The sequence below is a fragment of the Otolemur garnettii genome, unplaced genomic scaffold (genome assembly GCF_000181295.1).
Source record: "Otolemur garnettii isolate 467f Iridium unplaced genomic scaffold, OtoGar3 scaffold00005, whole genome shotgun sequence".
NCBI classification, from domain to species: Eukaryota; Metazoa; Chordata; class Mammalia; order Primates; family Galagidae; genus Otolemur; species Otolemur garnettii.
In genome coordinates, this window is record NW_003852400.1 from 3,996,968 (window position 1) to 4,008,921 (window position 11,954).

The 11,954-nt window shown below is 41.0% G+C and overlaps 1 protein-coding gene and 1 pseudogene across 2 annotated transcripts in view; one reads left to right on the forward strand and one right to left on the reverse strand.

Moving 5' to 3' along the window:
• Positions 1 to 11,954, reverse strand: part of LHFPL3 (LHFPL tetraspan subfamily member 3) — a 509,453-nt gene that overhangs the window by 145,259 nt on the left and 352,240 nt on the right. The window lies entirely within an intron of this gene.
• LOC105887893 overlaps positions 10,785 to 11,954 on the forward strand; it is a 9,037-nt pseudogene continuing 7,867 nt past the window's right edge.

Consider the following 11,954-nt stretch of genomic DNA (forward strand, 5'->3'; position numbering starts at 1 on the left):
TTGTTGCAGTTGTCGTTGTTTTTAGCTGGCCCAGGTTCAAACCCACCAGCCTTGGTGTATGTGGCTGACACCCTATCCACTGAGCTACATGTGCCATCGATAGGCTCTTAAATAAGCGGCAGAGGAGACATCAGATTTCTTAGAAACCAAATGTCCATCTCGGAGACCAACACAGTGAAATAAGGACAAGGTCTGGCTAAGGTTGGGGCATTGTGACTTTTACAATGTCTCTCGTGTCCTCTTTCAACAGTTTTTGTGTCAAATATTTGTTGACAAGTCCAGAGCTTAAGATTTGGGTCCTTCCTATGTGAAATGAGATGATGCCAGAATAGTCAGAGCAGGAATGATTTTTGGCATCATCACAATTCTGAACAGTACCCTTAGTAAACAGCAGGTCCCTACTTGGTCACACAGTGCCTGGCCCCTCTGCCCTTCCTGTTCTCTCCTATCTTTAGTTCAGGCTTCTCACCCCACTGAAGGCTCAGTTCCCCCCTTGGTTCCTGGAGCTGACAGCAGCGAGCCCTGGGTTAGCATCTAGGTTACTCTGCCCATGTGCTGCCTATGTGGGGTTTTGGAAAGAGCACAGACCACGAGTCATTGGTGCTTTGCCACTATCAGGAAGGGACTTTAGGCAAAATAGGGACTCTTTCACACCTCTAATACTTCATCTTCAAAATGGAATAATAATGCCTGCCATATAAATTTGTGAGAATTATGTAAAATAACAAATACAAAGGCCTTTGGAGCAGTGCCTGGCACACAGATCATTCATGTTGAATATTAGCTTCCTCAGGGCTGAGTTTTCATATCTCCAGCTCAACCACGTTTCTGAAGCTTCACTTTCAGTAAATGCATCCTTGTCTCATTGCCCTTGCTTTGAATTTCTGTCTCAGTTCCCCACCATCCTCTTGTCCTTGTCCAGATCCACATTCCCTGCCCCCTCTCTATCCACCCTTCATCTCCTCGCCTGTGTTCAGTTCTGTGGCGGGATAGCTGCTGTTTGGAAGCAGCTTTCTCATCTCACTGCCTGCACTGATAATCTTGGCGATTCCCCCATGGCACACACCACCCTTTCAATGCTCACAACACCCCAGGTCGCTGCTGCTCATCTGGACTATCATCTCCAGATGCTGAGTTCAATTTGCCTGTCTCTTGTCCCTTGTGTTGGGTCCTTTTTTGGTACCCTTGCTGCCTGCTTCCACCATCAAGCCCTCCTATTCCTGTGAATGTATCTCGGGGCCGAGATGTTAACACTCTCCTTCTAGGCAGCGTTTTCAGATGCGAAACAAGAGTCCTGTGGGTTCTTGCTGCTCAAAGTGTGATGTGCTGGCGCCGGTAGGTGCTTATAGACAAGCGGAATCTATTGGATCCGAATCTGCATTTTAACGAGATCCTGAGGAGATTCACAGGCACATGCATGTTGAGAGTCACTGTGCTCTGAGCAAGGAAATGTGACTAGGTTAGAAAATACTTTGGTGGTGTCTGGAAAAAATCTATTAGTCCTCCTCCTGTGATGTTGTAGGGACAAATGGCTGCTTCCTAACGCGGCTTGCTGGTGGCTCTATCTGACGGACTACAGTATGGGATTCTGCGTCGTTTCATGCTGGGCAGGGGCTTTGTGTTCTAATGATGAAGCCCAGGCTTGTGTCAAAATGCAGTAAAATGGAAATTCTGGCAGGCTATGTGTTTGAAGAAATTCACTCGGTGACTATTCTGCTTTCTTCCGAATTAAATCAAATGAAAGGATTCTGCCTTTAGGAACCACACAATAGAAAGAACTCTTGAAGTCCATTTTTTTTTTTTTTATCTCTGGCTTTTCCTTTTCCTACCCCAGCGTTCCCAGACCTTCTTTCCACCAGTTCTTCTGAAACCAGCCCCTGAGTAGAGAACAGAGCATGGTGGGTCTGGGGGAAATCAGGGGAGAAAGCTGGGACAAATGGCAGGTATTTTTTGCGACATGACTGAACTGGTGGCTTTTCCTCCTCGTGTTTTCTTCCAAACATGTCTTTGTGATATTGGGATATTGTAAGTTTTACTTTTTTCATTTATTCAAATATAGCCAACCCCCACCCTTGCCCCTCATAGAAGCTCTGAGTACTATAAAGATGAACGATTGTAAAATTTTAAAAAAAACCCACCAGATGAATGAATCTGTATTCAGATGAAGAAACAGCCTTCGAGCATCTCTTATAAAAGGAATAGGCTGTGAGCGACGCAGAGAGACCTAGAGGGCCTCTGGGGCCTAACTGCACAGTGTCACATCACTCTCATTTATATTGTCATTAGATGACTGAGGGAAAACACAGTCATTTCTTTTCTGAGTTGAGCACACAGATGCTCCCTGTACTTCTGATAGAGTATCTCATAAAGACCATGCTTTTATTCTTTGTGCCTTATCAGTTTGACCTGGTCCTATCCCACCAGCACACCTGGGTCTGCTGTCATCTCGTGAATATGATAGTTTCCATGATACGCACACAGTAATCTATTGTTTTTCTTCAGCTGTGACAGGGTTTGGGAGTTGGGGCAGAAGAGAGGGCTTAAAGGCATTAAAAATAAATAAGAGATATGGAAAAGGCCCTCCCTTGCAAGAATGGCAAGGGTGAGAGGTCAATGGCCAGGGAGATTGAAAGTGCCCTCCAGCCACGGAATAAACCTAGAGATGATGGAAAACGCAGGTAGGGAGAAAGGTAAATAATTTCTTGCTTCTTGAGCACAGTATTGTTGGTTAAAATATACCAAGTTAAATTTCGGACTCAGAATTGTTCTAAGCTTTGGTAAATGAGCAAGAACTATCACTTAGATTTAAAAAATGTCACCAGGAAAATATTTGATGATGCGGCCATGTCTTATAAAAGGATGCTATGTGTCTAGAAGAGAAGACCTGAAATGTATCCAATAAATAGAAATGACAAATGCTCACGTGATGGACCCACTAAATGCCCTGACTTGGTCATTACACATTCTGTGCCTATAATACAATTTCACATGTGCCCCATAAATACAAATAATTATAATGTATCACAAAATGTAAAAAATAATTGAATACAGTACTTAACCAAAATTCTCAGTTATGTTCCTCAAATGAAACATATCATGTTGATCTTATCATAGCCAAAAAATAATCTGAGGACAGCAGCATTCTTCATGACTTTCATTAAAGAGCCATTATCTTAAGCAACTGTTACATTTAGCTGCGTTTGCCCTTATTTTCACTACGCTCACACTGAGATAGCTTGTCAGGGTAAGAGGTAGATGAATAATATTTTTCTTTATACCCGTATCCTGCCTCCTAAAACACATTTTAACCCCCCAAAAGTAAACAGTAATGATATAAGACATCCACAAGCATCATTTCTTCTTCCCTCCAAGAACTAAGGAAAGAGGTAAATGTCTCCCCATTGCAATAAAGTACTGTACTTATGTTCAATGGTTAATTATAAATGAATAAAAGGGTTCCTAATGAGTGAATCTATCCTAGCAGACCATACCTAATAGACCATGGGGTAATCAATATAAAATATGGTAGCTAACTTTAGGTGACTAAGAGAATAACAATGGACAAATTTATAAATCAAAGTTTGGTTTCTGGTAGCCTGCGGGGCCTTCATTACTTGTGTAAGACAGGCAAACTCCTCCTAAAGGATTAAACCCAGTTTATACAGCAGAGGGTATCCAAAGGGGAACTTGTTAGAAATGCAAATTCTTAGGCCCCATTCACACTTGCTGAGTCAGAAACTCCGGGGCTGGGGCCTAGTGGCCAGACCTTTAGTAATAAACTCTCTTGGTGATTCAGATGCTCACCAGTCTGAGAACTACTACTACCCAGTGATAGCTAAGAGGGAACGTGATAATAAAGGGAACGTGATACAGGGCTCTGGAGCCAAGCCTGACTTACTTCCTGGCTTTGCCATCACTAGCTATGTGAACTTGGCAAGTCTTTGGCCTCCCTGGAACTTAATTTCCTCTGCTGCATAATGTGGATCATTTCCTTTCCTTGCAGACCTGTTGTGGGGCAAGGGAGTTGATATAAGTCCTTGCTCACACAGCAGGTGCTCAGTAAACGGTGGTGTTTTTTTTCCTCTTCCCTTCTCTGAAGATGGGTTCCTGCTGAAAAACTCAGGAGGTAACATTTATCCATATTTGTGGAAACTTAAGAGCACTTCACGTGCTCATGGACACTACTCCATGGAAGTACATGTCTTATGTTCAGTGGGCTACCTGTTGTCTAGGCCTGTGCTGTCCAATACAGCAGCCACTGGCCACATGTGAGCCCTGAGCACTTGGAATCTGGCTCATCGGAAAGAGAAGAGCTGCAGGTATGAAAGACACATATTGGATTTTTAAGATTTAACATGAAAGAAACTTCATCATTTTTATGTTGATTACATGTTGAAATAAAATTTTGAATATACTGGTTTAAATATATTATTAAAATTAATTTCATCTTTTACAAAAATCCTTCAAAACTGTGGCCACAAAGAAATATAAAAGTACCTACATAGGTCACAGTCCAGACCTGTTGGATAGCACTGGCCTAGGCAACCCTGGGGTCACTGTACTGTCCCAGGGCCAAGCTCAGCAGACAAAAATAGACCCTTTCTATAAAAATTGCTTGTTAGCTTCTTAGCTACAAAATTTACAATCTCAGTGGCATCTTCCTCATTGTCATCTTTGCGGCATTTTGTAGCTACAAAGGATTCCAGAATCTTTTCATCAGTTGTTCTTGACAACACAGCCTGTGAGGCTGGTCACTGCGACACTACAAGGCTCATTACAGCCATCTTCGTCATTCAGGGGCCGGCGAACGCCTCACTGATACACACACCCACACCATGGAGGAGTTAGATACCAAAGGGATGGAACTGTCTCTGGAAAGAACTACAAAGTAGAGGCTGGGATGGGGAGCCAATGAAAATACAAGTTAACTCTGAGTAGCTTGGGCTTGTTGTTAACAACATCTGCTCTTAGTAAAGTTCACTGAGGGATAAGCTCATTCCGACTTCCATAACTCCCACGTTGTTTTCATACAGGCAGAGTCAAGAGGTTTGATTAACTCCTCAGACATTTTAAAAAGTCAGTATTCAGAAAGCGAGAGTTACTCTAGCCTCCCTTGCTTAACAAAAGACAGCAAAAGGCAGTTCCCTGGGACAACTATTTGTCTTGGATGGTACTTAAAAATCAGCTCAGGAACCATCTGTCAATCAAGTGTATTAGAGAGAAACATTTGTGGAATTACCTGAGTTGAGATGTTTCAAATGACAATCTCATATTTGCACATCTTAAATTATTCAAGACAACACACACCTGCTGTAATCTTTAAAAAGATTTTAGGATTATGGGAATCTGGCTGTCTGTGTTTTAAATATTTCCTATTATTTTAAGAGTCTAACTCTTATTCTCTAATAACAGAAAGATGCCCCTCCACTGAGTACTTAGGACCCATTCCATGCATCCATCTCATCTCGTTTGAGTGATGCTTCCTTGTGAAAAGCAGTTACACAAGGAATGGGTCAGACGGGTGACAGAGGACTTTATGCTTGAAAAATTGCCTGAGTAATATCGCTCTTTCATTTTACTTTTGTTTGTTTATTTATTTATTTTGGTGGGGTGCAGAAAGTTCCCAGTTAATCATGTTTGAACAAATATAAGATATCTGCTTAATGTCAGGCACCATGCTAGGCACAGTGGTTGTAGAACTGAGAGACACAGCCCTGCTTCAGCTTGGACTAGAATAGCAATCAACGATCAGCCCCTCAGACAGCCACGATTAGGGTTTTATTGCTTTTCACGTGGAGGGTTCGTTGCTTTCTTCCTTCCCACTTGCAGGCCACTGTTCTATGTATTAGGCCCTTGGTACAATCATGTTAAAATTTTAAAATATAGAAGGCATATTTAAATTGGATTTTTAGAAGGGGTAAAAGAGATGTATATATAGTAATAAAAAGTTGTTAGAATCTGTACTTGGTATTCAGATGTTTTTTGAATGAAGAAATGCTTCTTTGAAAGGTAAAATTGTGTTTTTATGTAATATGGATATACACTGGAGGCTGTTTAAGAGGGTCTTCCCCAACCCTGGGACAAAGGATTTAGTTTTTCTAAAAGGAGACTACTCATCCATTTCATTAGTAACTGATAATTTTGTATTTATATTTTAGACATGCCAGATTGTCACCACTGATATTAGTATGAACATCAACATTCGGCTCTAGTAAGGCTGTCAAAGGTGCAAATAAGTGCAAAGTAGGGTTAGTTAAGTTTAGAAACAAACTTTATAGAAATTTATAAAATTCTCCACATTTTCTCTGGAATCAAGAAAGGTTTTGTGTTTTATTTTTTCTGGTGACCCCAAATAGCTCTATTTATCTGGTTGTATTCCTTAAAGATAGATCTCCACCTCTGTGCTCCACCTGAACCCCTGCCCCATTGCAAGACTTATCTTGCCTTAGTTAACAACCGACTTATTACAGCAAACACTATACCAGTCATGGGCATCTTTCTCTCCCTCTGTCTCTCTCATGTGTGTATGTGAGAGAGAGAGAGACTTGCCTGGGCCTGCTTTTCCTATCATCTGGCATCCAAAGAGTTTCCCTGCATTCCCAGGTAGGCTGTGTTCCTTCTGTCCTGTCATATCATTGTAAGTATGTGACTCCCTGTGTTGATTGTCTGGATGGCCCCCATTCTACTTCCTTCCCTGTACTCATGTCTATTGCCATGTCATTTTGTGGTGCCTTCCCCCTGTGGGCGGGGTATATGACCATATCACTTTGATGATAGGATGTTAGCAAATGTGACACAGCAGAGACTTTGAAAGTCCTTGTGCTGTTGGGCTGGATTGTTCTGTGTCCCTGTCATCAGCAGAAGGATGTCCTGGTCTGTTAGTTCAGAAAGAGAATGAGAGACATATGGGGCAAAGCCACCCCTTCACACATCTGGCCCAGATGTTCCAAGCCCCAGCCTTGTGAGACGTGATTTGCCTTCTTCAGCCATTGAGTGTTGGGGTAGTTGGTACAACAGCAGTAACCACTGGACACGCTCCCTTCTCGCTGATACCACACACCCAAGATTCTTCCCTTCCTTAGATTTCTTGCCCACTTAAACTCACTCTACCCTAACACCACGGGGCAAAGAGTGGGGCCTTCTGTGCCACTGGAGAAATAGAAGAGAAAATAAGGAAAGAAAATGAGGTTAAGGGAGAGAAGACTACGTGGATGTCAACTGTGAGATTCCTACCAGAAAGGTGGAAAAGATGTTCATCCTGCTCCTGAATCAATTTTCCCAGACCCTTTCTCCTTCCAGCCCTTATTCCCACTCTTAATTCTTTATGTTCCCACTATTGATCTGCATAAGGAGGCGGGGGCTGTATTATAATTACTGCTAACATTTATTGAATACTAACTATATATTACACTTGGATGTATGCCTTACTTGGATTATGTCTTTAATTGGATTAAGCCTTACTAGGACACCATAAGACATATAATATGATCTACATTTTACATGTGAAAGAACTTAAGAGACATTAAATGATCTTCCCAAGTTCTACAACTGCTCGGTGGTGAAGCTGAGGCTTGAATCCAGGCCGTCTGATGTCAGACCTATGCTTTATATCCCACACCACCCTGCCCCTCATGGAATCCTCATTATCCTGTCTTCTACTCCATTCTCCTCCCCGTCCACAGGCAATCATTCATGTCTATGTCTTTATTTGGATATATTTTTGCACTATGCAGATGGTTGTTTGGTATGTGTTATTTTTATTTGCATAAATGACATTGTATTTCCTATATTATTCTTTTCTTTTTTACTAAGCATTTTGTTTTTAAGATGCACCCCTATTGCTGTGTATTCATTTAATCTGTTGCCTCTTACCTGCTACATAATACTCCATGTTTCCCATTCACTCTGAATTCCTTATCTACTCCTCTGCAGTGAACATCAGAATTCCTCCAACCCCCATCACAAATAACACTTCAGTAAAGATCCTTGCATTTGGTCCCTTAGGCCCTAAGGAATTCCTGGACATAAATCCAGGAGCCAGAGTGTTTATGAGTTGGGCTAGATTGCTCCCCACGACAGTCTGCACGTTAGCCCATGATCCTGTCTAAATTCTGCCAGCCTGAAAGGTGTACATTGAAAACTTGTTTTAACTTGCATTTTATTAATTACCAATGATCTTGGACATTTCTTCATATTTCTTCATATGCTGGTTCTGTTTTGAGTTTTCTCTTCTACAAATCTGCTCATTTTGTAATTTGAGTTTTCTCTTCTACAATCGGCTCATTTTGTAATTGAGCTTCCATTTCTTTCCTCTTACTGATTTGAAGGAATTCTTCACTTATTCTAGGTATTTGTTGGTTTGAAACATTTCAATAGCTTCTCCCAATCTATTATCTGGTCTTTGCTTTTGTTCTTTTTGCCCTATATTGGTATGATTCAATTAACATAAGTTACAGGCCTTATGGCTTAAGCCCTTGAAATTTTGTTCAAAAGACTCCCCTACTCTTAGTTCTCAAAATTTCTTCTCTTTCCTTTTTCCTTCCTTCCTTCCATCCATCCATCACTCCTCCTCCTCCTTCTTGCATTTTTGTCTGTAAACTTTACAGCTTACATAGGATCGCTTCCTCTTTAGATGTGATTGCTAAAATAACCTTATTACTATTACACTTTTATTTATTACAAGTGAAATAAACTTTGAGGGGCAGGTCCAAGAACTTGATCATTGTGTACATCAATTCTTTCTAGGAAAAACATGTGATCTGCATTCCAAAACATCAATTTATAAGTGACTTTTAGAATAGAGTCTGCTTACATATTGAAAGTTGCTAGAATATTTATAAAAAGGATCTCTAAAACAATCCTAGTCTGGCTACTGAAAAGAAACTCTAAAGTAATAATACTGGTTTGGCCATTGCTATTGCCTCAATATCATTACATTATAATCATAGTGTCAATCTGGTTAGAAGGATCCAGAGCAGTGTTGCTGAAAGTGTGGTCCCCAAAACAATTGCATCACATTTACTTAAACATGCTTGTTAAAAATAAAGATTTCATTTGTGTACTGTATGTCCCCCCTTGTGAGTGGGAGCTGAGTAATGTGTACACATGGAAGCAGAGTGTGGAATGATGGACAGTGGAGACTCAGAGAGTTGAGGGTGGGATACATTGCACTACAATGTGATGTGTCAATTTAATAAAATTGTGCTTGTACCCCATGAATATATACAAATACAAAATAAATGAAAAAAAAGATTTCATTTGTTAAAACCCACAGAATGTACAAAACAAAGGGTGAATTGTAATGTAAATTATGGACTTTGGTTGCTAATCATGTGTCCATGTTGGTTCACTGGTTATAACAAATGGCCCACAATGAAGTGGGATGTGGATGGCGGGAAGGCTGTGCCTATGGGCAAGTAGGTATGTGGGAATTCTCTTTACTTTCTGCTCCATTTTGCTGTAAATCTAAAACCACTTTTAAAAATACAGTTTATTAATTAAAAAATGTTACAGAATTGTTCCTTAGAACTCCTGAAGCCAGAATTTGCATTTTAAAGTAAGTATCACAGGTAAATATTATGCTCAAAGAAGTTTGATAGCTACTACCTGAAAATTATTATTTGAATACTATTATAATGATGATAAGGCTGGCTGTGGGTATTCAACCTTTACTTGGTGGGTGTGAATTTGCCGCCAAGGGAAGAGATACACTTCAGAGTGCATCCCAAGAGACAGCTAGAGAAGTAAGTTTCTGAGTAATAGGAGAAGAGCCCCCAGGATTTATTTTAACTTCTAATAAAAATTTTTATTCCTTATGTTTATTTGACATGTGGCTTTTATAATACTAAGTATACTTGCTATGTTTACGGTGAGGAAAATGAAGCTGTGTTCTGACCAAAATGCAGGGACCTCTAGCCTAGCAGCACTCAATTTTTATCACCCAGTATGTGAGTGAACTAAAGTGGTCATATTCTCATCCATTCAGGGGATTCTTGTTGCTTCTTCTTCCTAGGCAGAATCTCTCTCCCCCCATTACTTCTGGAAGACATATCTCACAGACGTTTTTAAGGCTTGGATTTGTTCCTCATCTACCTAGCAATCCAGTGAAGGAATTCTTGAAACTGGGTAACATTGGAAGGAGCCATTTTCCCATTGGGGAACAGGGGTCTCCTTGGGAACTGCTATCAAACTTACAGAAACAGCTGTACAAGTTGAGCTCCATGGGTGGCCAGTATTGTCAAGAACAAATATGGGAGTTTATGGGAAGACAGAAAAAAAAAAAAAAAAAAAAAGAAACCCAAACCCCCTAACCAACCAACCAGCCAAGCCCTATCAATCTTATATTTTAAAATACTTGTAAAGCTACCAGATGAAAAAATTATACCTAATCATGTGGAGGAAAAAATCTCTAGATCTTAATGAGGCTTCCCTATGACTCAGTGTTGTTAGGAACAAAGGGAGACATCAGGGCAAGGTCGTAAAGGGCATGGGCTCTGTACCACGTGAATCAATCACTGTATACACATTTGCTAAATAAAATCAAAGTATCCAAAACTACAACAGTTAATATGTATTTGGCATTGTGACAGTTTACATGCATGATCTCATTTTATTCCCAGATCTCTGTGAGGCAGGTTACATTAACATCCTTAGATGAGACACCGTGTTCTGCCTGTGCTACAGTGGACGTTTCCAGGGCAGCTGACCCAGGTCTTCTGAGTCCCGCACCACCTCCTGTGGAAGCTTGAGCTGGCTGTGCAGCTTTCTCCCTTTGTCTCATAACCATGTCCACCAATGAGAATGCTAATTCACCAGCTGCCCAACTTAACAGGTTCAAGAACAAGGGAAAAGACAGTACAGAAATGAGGCGACGCCAAATAGAAGTTAATGTGGAGTTGAGGAAAGCTAAGAACGATGACCAGATGCTGAAAAGGAGAAATGTAAGCTCGTTTCCTGATGATGCTACTTTTCCACTGCAGGAAAACCAAAACATCCAGGGTACTATAAATTGGTCTGTGGATAACATTGTCAAAGGTATAAATAGCACCAATATGGAAAACCAGCTCCAAGCTACTCAAGCTGCCAGGAAACTACTTTCTAGAGAAAAACAGCCTCCTATTGACAATATAATCTGAGGTGGTTTGATCTCAGAATTTGTGTCCTTCTTGGGTAGAACTGATTGTAGTCCCATTCAGTTTGAATCTGCTTTGGCACTAATTAACATTGCTTCTGGGACATCAGAACAGACTAAGGCTGTGGTAGATGGAGGTGCTATCCCAGCATTCATATCTCTGTTGGCATCTCCTCATGCTCATTATCAGTGAGCAAGCTGTGTGGGCTCTAGGAAACATTGCAGGTGATGGTTCAGTTTTCTGAGACTTGGTTATTAAGTATGGTGCATTTGACCCACTGTTGGCTCTTCTAGCTATTCCTGATATGTCATCTTTATCATGTGGTTACTTACGTAATCTTCCCTGGACACTTTCAAACCTTTGTCGCAACAAGAATCCTGCACCCCCATTAGATGCTGTGGAACAGATTCTTCCTACTTTAGTGCGTCTCCTACAGCACGATGATCCAGAGGTATTAGCAGATACCTGCTGGGCTATTTCCTACCTTACTGATGGCCCAAATGAACAGATTGAAATGGTTGTGAAAACAGGAGTTGTGCCCCAACTTGTGAAGCTTTTGGGAGCTACCGAATTGCCAATTGTGACTCCTGCACTAAAAGCCATAGGGAATATTGTCACTGGGACAGATGAACAGACTCAGGTTGTGATTGATGCAGGAGCCCTTACTGTCTTTCCCAGCCTGCTGACCAACCCCCCAAACTAACATTCAAAAGGAAGCTACATGGACAATGTCAAACATCACAGCTGGCCGTCAGGACCAGATACAGCAAGTTGTAAATCATGGACTAGTCCCATTACTTGTTGGTGTTCTCTCTAAGGCAG